General features: G+C 55.5%; 1 protein-coding gene across 3 annotated transcripts in view; it reads right to left on the bottom strand.

Moving 5' to 3' along the window:
- The window catches only part of FRMPD1 (FERM and PDZ domain containing 1), a 62,245-nt gene extending 56,510 nt beyond the window's left edge, over nucleotides 1-5,735 (bottom strand). The window contains exon 1 of one of the 3 annotated variants that reach the window (XM_084898693.1): nucleotides 5,615-5,735. The gene's annotated coding sequence lies outside the window, so the exon portion shown is untranslated. Of the gene's footprint in view, nucleotides 1-553; nucleotides 647-5,164; nucleotides 5,223-5,614 lie in introns of those variants that run through there. The other 2 variants (XM_084898694.1, XM_084898695.1) reach the window with 2 other exon arrangements.
- Nucleotides 5,736-6,000: the final 265 nt, after the last annotated feature.

Consider the following 6,000-nt stretch of genomic DNA (forward strand, 5'->3'; position numbering starts at 1 on the left):
AGCACACATGTCATTTAGCAGCAGCTTCTGAAAAGATCGGAGGCCTGACCATTTCTAACCATGGGCAAAAAGGCCTCCAAACATCAGGCGGGTCCTTGCAAAGCAGTGTCATTCCGCTGCAAATAATGGCTTACCGCCCTCCCATCAGCTGGCCAGGCACCAAATCGCGCTTCCCACCGTCCTTCAGGCAGAGAGTTAACTTTATATCATCTGAGCCGCATCATGTCATCCGTAGTTACCCACACAAATTTAAGTCTGTGTTATCCTGCCTCCGTGAGTGTATATTAAGGTTGGTATGTCTCTTAGACTACAGTAGAAATACAGCGACAGCAGCTGCGCATAAGTCAAAATTTTATATACTGAATGGTGTTAAGTACCCAAGCATGCTTGGTATTTGAAAGCTTTCCATACCAGACCTTTCGGTACGGTGAAGAATCCTTGTATGATATATACAATTATTTCCAAATTTATCTAGCTTGAAGGTTCAACTGTTATATATATATATTTTTAAAACAGGCCTTATTGAAAAGCTAAATTCAAAATTCAGACCCACCTCCGGGGTTGCATCTATGCTTCATCAGATGGAGGACCTATTCCGAGGCCTCTGGATGCTGCGAGTGAGTTCCGCTGAGAACCACAACCCCCGAGCTTCAGCGTGCTGTTTCTGGCTGGACTCAAACCAGATCTCAGGGAAATCACAGGCTTTTGTCAATCCAGTGCAGCAAAGACATACTGACTTTGCACTCAGGCGAGGCTCCGGGAGAAGGGCTGCAGGGTGAGTCCCGCCCTCCCAGGGACTTCTCAAGGCCATGGCCACAGACACAGGTGACCACACACAAAACTCTTCCAGGTTAATGGCGGTGGTGGCTCCGTGAGAGGTACTGAGTGTGGTGGGAGGTCAGGAGAAGAGGGAAGCTCTAGGACAAGGGCATCTGGAAGGTAGCTCCTGGGGCAGATAGGATACGAGCTGAGCTTTAGCAAGACCACCAGGGCTGAGGCCCGTGCCAGGCAGAGGGGCCAAATGGAGAAGCAAAGGCCTAGAGACCTGGGGGTGGAGGGAGTAAGTGTGGTGGAGCGGGTGAGGGAGGAGAGGGCCTGAGGGACAGCGAGAAGGGAGGCAGACAGCCCATCCGGTCTGAGCAGCTGAGGACTCTAGACTTCCTTATCCTCACTCCAGGGACCCACTGAAGGTCTCTGGGCCGCACTTTGCAGAAAACAGAAGCCTGAGGTTCAGAGAGAGAATGGAAATCTGAGGACATGTTTGAGAAAGAGTTAAGAAGTAAGAATGACATGACTCAGCCAGTGACTAGATTTCAGTAAGGAGGGATCCAGCGGGAGGGCACGTTCTTAGAGGACTATGCTCCCTGCTGTGGAGTATCCAGCCTGGGGCTGGGAGGGGGACCGGGCCGTCAGTCCCGCAGGGAGAGGGCGTGGCTAACTTTGGAGGTGGCTCCGTGGGCCTGGCCCCACCCATGCTTCCCCTTTGCATAGTGAGCACCGGCCAATGAGAAAGGGGATGAGGGAAAGGAAGAAAGGGGGAGGGGGGAGAGGGGCAGAGAGAAAAGGTGGAGGGTGACAGAGGGAGGGAATGAGGGAAAGAAGGGAGCGGGGAAGGGATCCTGAAGTGTCTACAGTGAGTACCCCGAAAGCAGCAGCAGCAGCAGCAGCTCACCATATCACTCGGGGCCTGGCTTTGCAGGAGAGAGTGCTAAGGCTGAGAGTTCCCTTTTTCAAAACTCCTAGCCATAGTATGAAAGGGGCAGATAATCTGCTCTACAGTCTCCCCAAAACCATAGGGATGATGCCTGTGCAGACAGCCAGGCTGGTCTATAACACACCCAACCCTTTCAGGCCTCCAGCCTCCACACTGGCTGTTCCCTCTGCCACTTCACTTTATTTTTATTTTTATTATTAAATATAGATTTTATTGATTTTTTACAGAGAGGAAGGGAGAGAGATAGAAAGCTAGAAACATCGATGAGAGAGAAACATCGATCAGCTGCCTCTTGCACACCCCCTACCGGGGATGTGCCCTCAACCAATGTACATGCCCTTGACCGGAATCGAACCCGGGACCCTTCAGTCCGAAGACCAACGTTCTACTGCTGAGCCAAACCGGTTTCGGCTGCCACTTCACTTTTGTTTGGTGCTTACTACATACCTGGCACTAGTCTAAGTACTTTACATACATCATCTCCCTTAATCCTCACAACAGCTCTGTCAGGTAGGGTGGTTATTATTCCAAGTTTTGATGAAGAAATTGAAGTCCAGCCTGGCCAGCATGCCTCAGTGTTTGAGTGTCTATCTATGAACCAGAAGGTCATGGTTTGATTCCCAGTCAGGGCATATGCCCAGGTTATGGGCTTGATCCTCAGTGTGGGCAGTCGATCAATGATTCTGTCTCATCATGGATGCTCTCTCTCTCTCTCTCTCTCTCTCTCTCTCCACTCCCCCCTTCCTCTTTGAAATCAATTTTTTAAAAAGAAATTGAAACCTAGAAGATGAATTAACCTGATCATTCATATATTTAGGTGTTGGAGGGACCAGTGTTCGAGCCCAGGTGGTGTGGCCCCAGGGCCTGCCTTCTCTTGCAGAGCGGCCCTGCCCCTCCCTTCGCTCTTGTCACGACTGGCTCCTTCTCTCCTCCCACTCTCAGTGACTCAGACAGGCCTTCCCTGCCCACCCCAAAGGGAGCACCCTGGCTTATCTTATCTCACGTTACCCTGCTTTTCTCCTTCTTCGCTCTTAGCACTACCTGTCATTATTTATGTGTTTACTTGTTTGTTGTGTCTCTCCAACTAGAATATAAATCCAGGATATTCCCCTTTGTTCCCATGTATTCCCGGGGCACTGAGAATCATTCTCTGGCACAGAGCAGGTGTTCTATGAATAACTGCTGAGTGAATAAACGAAGTACAGTATCGTGGATGCTATACAGGGTCATAAGGTATTGCACCACCATCCTTACATCCTCGCCTATTCACCTTCCTTGGCTACTGCAAATCCCCAGCAACGTACACAAGCACCTCACTCCCGGTATATACGGACAACACTGATCTATTTATAACTGTGTCTGACTGTCAAATCCCCTCATCTGGGTCCTTGAACAGGTAGTGACAAGCTTCTGGGAGACAGGAACTGCGGATTCCAGTTAACCCCTCTGTGGCCTTCCGGCACCTAACTGTATTTACAGGGCAGCGGCTGCTGCTGATGTCCGTGTCTGATCTGAGCACCTTCCAAATATCAGAAAGCCCCCGCCCGCCCCCTGAATGAGGAGGCACCTTGAATGCAGAGGACGTTGTCACGGGAATTTCATGCTGATGGTGAGGTTTTTCTAAAACAAAAAGTACCACTTGATACCCCGATGGTGTCTAGCAACCTTTATGGCGCTTGCCCCCAGACACCCTAATAAAAGGTGTTATCAAACACCCGTTGTAAGCAAACACGCAGGCACTTTTACAAACATGATCTCATTTAACCCCGTGGGTTTGGAATTACTAGCTTTCCCCTTTTACAAGTGAGAGTATGAGGCTCAGAGGCGAGATCTCCCAACGCCAGTGTGGATCCAGGGCCAGGCCGGGAGCCTCCGCCCCCCTGCTCCCTGTCTGTCCTCTGCGTGGACGTGCCCTGCCTTCTCCGGTGCTCCATCCAGGCCCCGAGTGCTCCGGCCCCTGAAGCTTGGCTCGGACCGGTTCCTTGACCTACAATGGCCTGTCCACCTGTTGAAATCTTCTGCTTCCTTCTGCCCTCCATGGTGCAGCCTTCCCCATCTTCCCCATTGGAATCCGCCCTCCCCAGTGTTCCCAGAGGTCCCACGTGTGAATAACGCCTGGCACGGCTATGTGATCTAATCCTCTTTATCCCGCCCTAGACCTGAGCTGCTTGAGAGTAGGGCTGATCCGAATTCTCCCTGTTTGTGCCCTGGAGGAGTGCGGAGCAAGTGCTTGCTGAACCACCAGAAAATGAAGTACGTAACGAAGGGGTGGCCTTCGAATGCTTCTTCGAGATCCAAGTTCTCCTCCCAGGCAGGAGAGGCCAGCATGGCCCACAGGCTCTGCCATTCTCCCGCTCCCCTTCCAAAGCACTCCCACTGGCGTTCTGATTTCAAAAAGCTTGAAACTGAAAACCAGGAAGTCGAGGAAGGAAATAAAATAATAAAATCACTTCCATAAGAATCCTTTCATAGTAATGGGTTTCAGCCACTCACCGGGAAAAGGCTGGGGCAGCACCAAGTGGCTGTGCCTTGGGCATAAAGAACCAAGTTTTGGATGAGCTAACCCCGAGCTTGTCCCGCTGGGGCTGCACCCGCACCCACCTGTCCTGGAACACGCGTGCTACCTGTGCTTGCAACACTGCAGGTCGCTCGCGGCACACCTAAATTCGACACCCACCACAGGATGATGTTATATCGGCTCGATTGGAAAACGTCTTGACCGTCGCCTTAGACTAGAAACAAGCAGATGCTGGCCTCTGTGTCAGGACTCCTAGAACCGTCCGTTCATTACAACCCCCCCCCCCCAAAGCAACTATTTTGAGATTTTTATTAAGATAAACTGACTCACAAACAGAGACGCTTCCTGATGTATAAGCCACTTTGAAAACAAATCATTACGCGTTTGAATATTTTATGACGGCCCAAAGCACGAGCATTCACAAGTACTTGCCGTAGCTATTTCGGGATTCCCAAAGTAAACTGCAGATGCCTTCTTCATTTTCTGAACAACCATCAACGCGCCAGTCCGCCCGTTTGCAAGTTCTGGGTGGATCTTTAGTGAAATATTGCCTCTACCCAAACTGACCCGGAGACTCTACCTCTCCGGGAAGGACCTCAACCATCACCCAGGGCACACTCCCACACTCCCTTCCTCCCCCCCTCCCTCTTTCCCCTTTCCCCCCCTCCCTCCCTCCCCCCAACACCAGTGGGGGGTACTCGCCCAAGGTCACACAGTCAGCAGATGGGCAGAGGAGCCACCGAGAGCCAGGGACCCGACGCCCAGCCCTGGCGGCACCATCGAATATCCCCAGAGGCTGCCTCAACACCCTTCCTAACGGCAGCCAAAGCCGCTGCAGGTTTGCAGCCTGACCCCTGATCCCGACAACGCGGGTCCCCACATTCCTCTCCAGCCGCCACGGGACCCTGGAGCTGGGACGCCCCTGGACTCACAAGTTGGCCATCCAGGCTTGGCACTGCAGGGGATGGGTGTCCCTGGCGAACCCCTCCCGGTCCCGGTGAGGCTGAGACCCGGCAGGGCGGCGGGCTGCTCGGAGGTCAGCTCGGAAAGTTGGCACCTGAGCCCGGGTCTCCTGCCTCTCGGTTGGCGGCTCTTGGCGCTACATCCTGCAGATCTCTTAAAACTTAAGCAACACACTGATACTGTGCAACGGCTGAACCGTTGCAGGCCCCGAAAGAGGCGCCCCGGCCGGAGCGGGGACAGAGCGGCTGAAAGCAGCGGCGGGTCGCCCGGGGCCGGGGGAGCGAGCGGAGCGCACGGCGGCGGCCGGCGGCGCGGAGGGAGCCGGGCGGCGGGCGGGGTGCATGCGGATCGCGCAGGCCCGGGCCGTGGGGGGAACAGCAGCCCCCCAAAACTTTGCGGCGCCGGGACCTAGCCCTTACCTGCAGAGGAGGCGCCGCCCGCGCGGGCGCGGACCCGGGGCTCTGGGCGAGGGGCGGCCCCGCCCCGGCGGCGGGCTCGGACGCGTGCGAGGCTCGGGCAGCGGCTCGGCTCCGGAGCGGCTCGGGCTCCGCCTCCCGCGCGCGCTGCGGCCGGGAGGGGGGTGAGGGGGACCGGCCCCGCCGCGCCCGCGCCCGCGCCGTCTGGCCGCGGCAGGTGCTGAGGCTGCAGCTGCGCGGCCGCCAGCTGCCGGCGCCGCGACCCCCGCCCCCGGGAGGAGCCCCGCGCGCCGCCTCCCGGGCCCCGGAGGTCCCGGCGCCGCAGTGGGCGGTCCCGCTCGCACCCGGGCCCTGCCGCGGCCGGCGGCCCCAGCTCCCCGCCTGGGCAC

This window comes from Pipistrellus hanaki (assembly GCF_964339955.1).
Source record: "Pipistrellus hanaki genome assembly, chromosome: 11".
Taxonomy (NCBI): domain Eukaryota; kingdom Metazoa; phylum Chordata; class Mammalia; order Chiroptera; family Vespertilionidae; genus Pipistrellus; species Pipistrellus hanaki.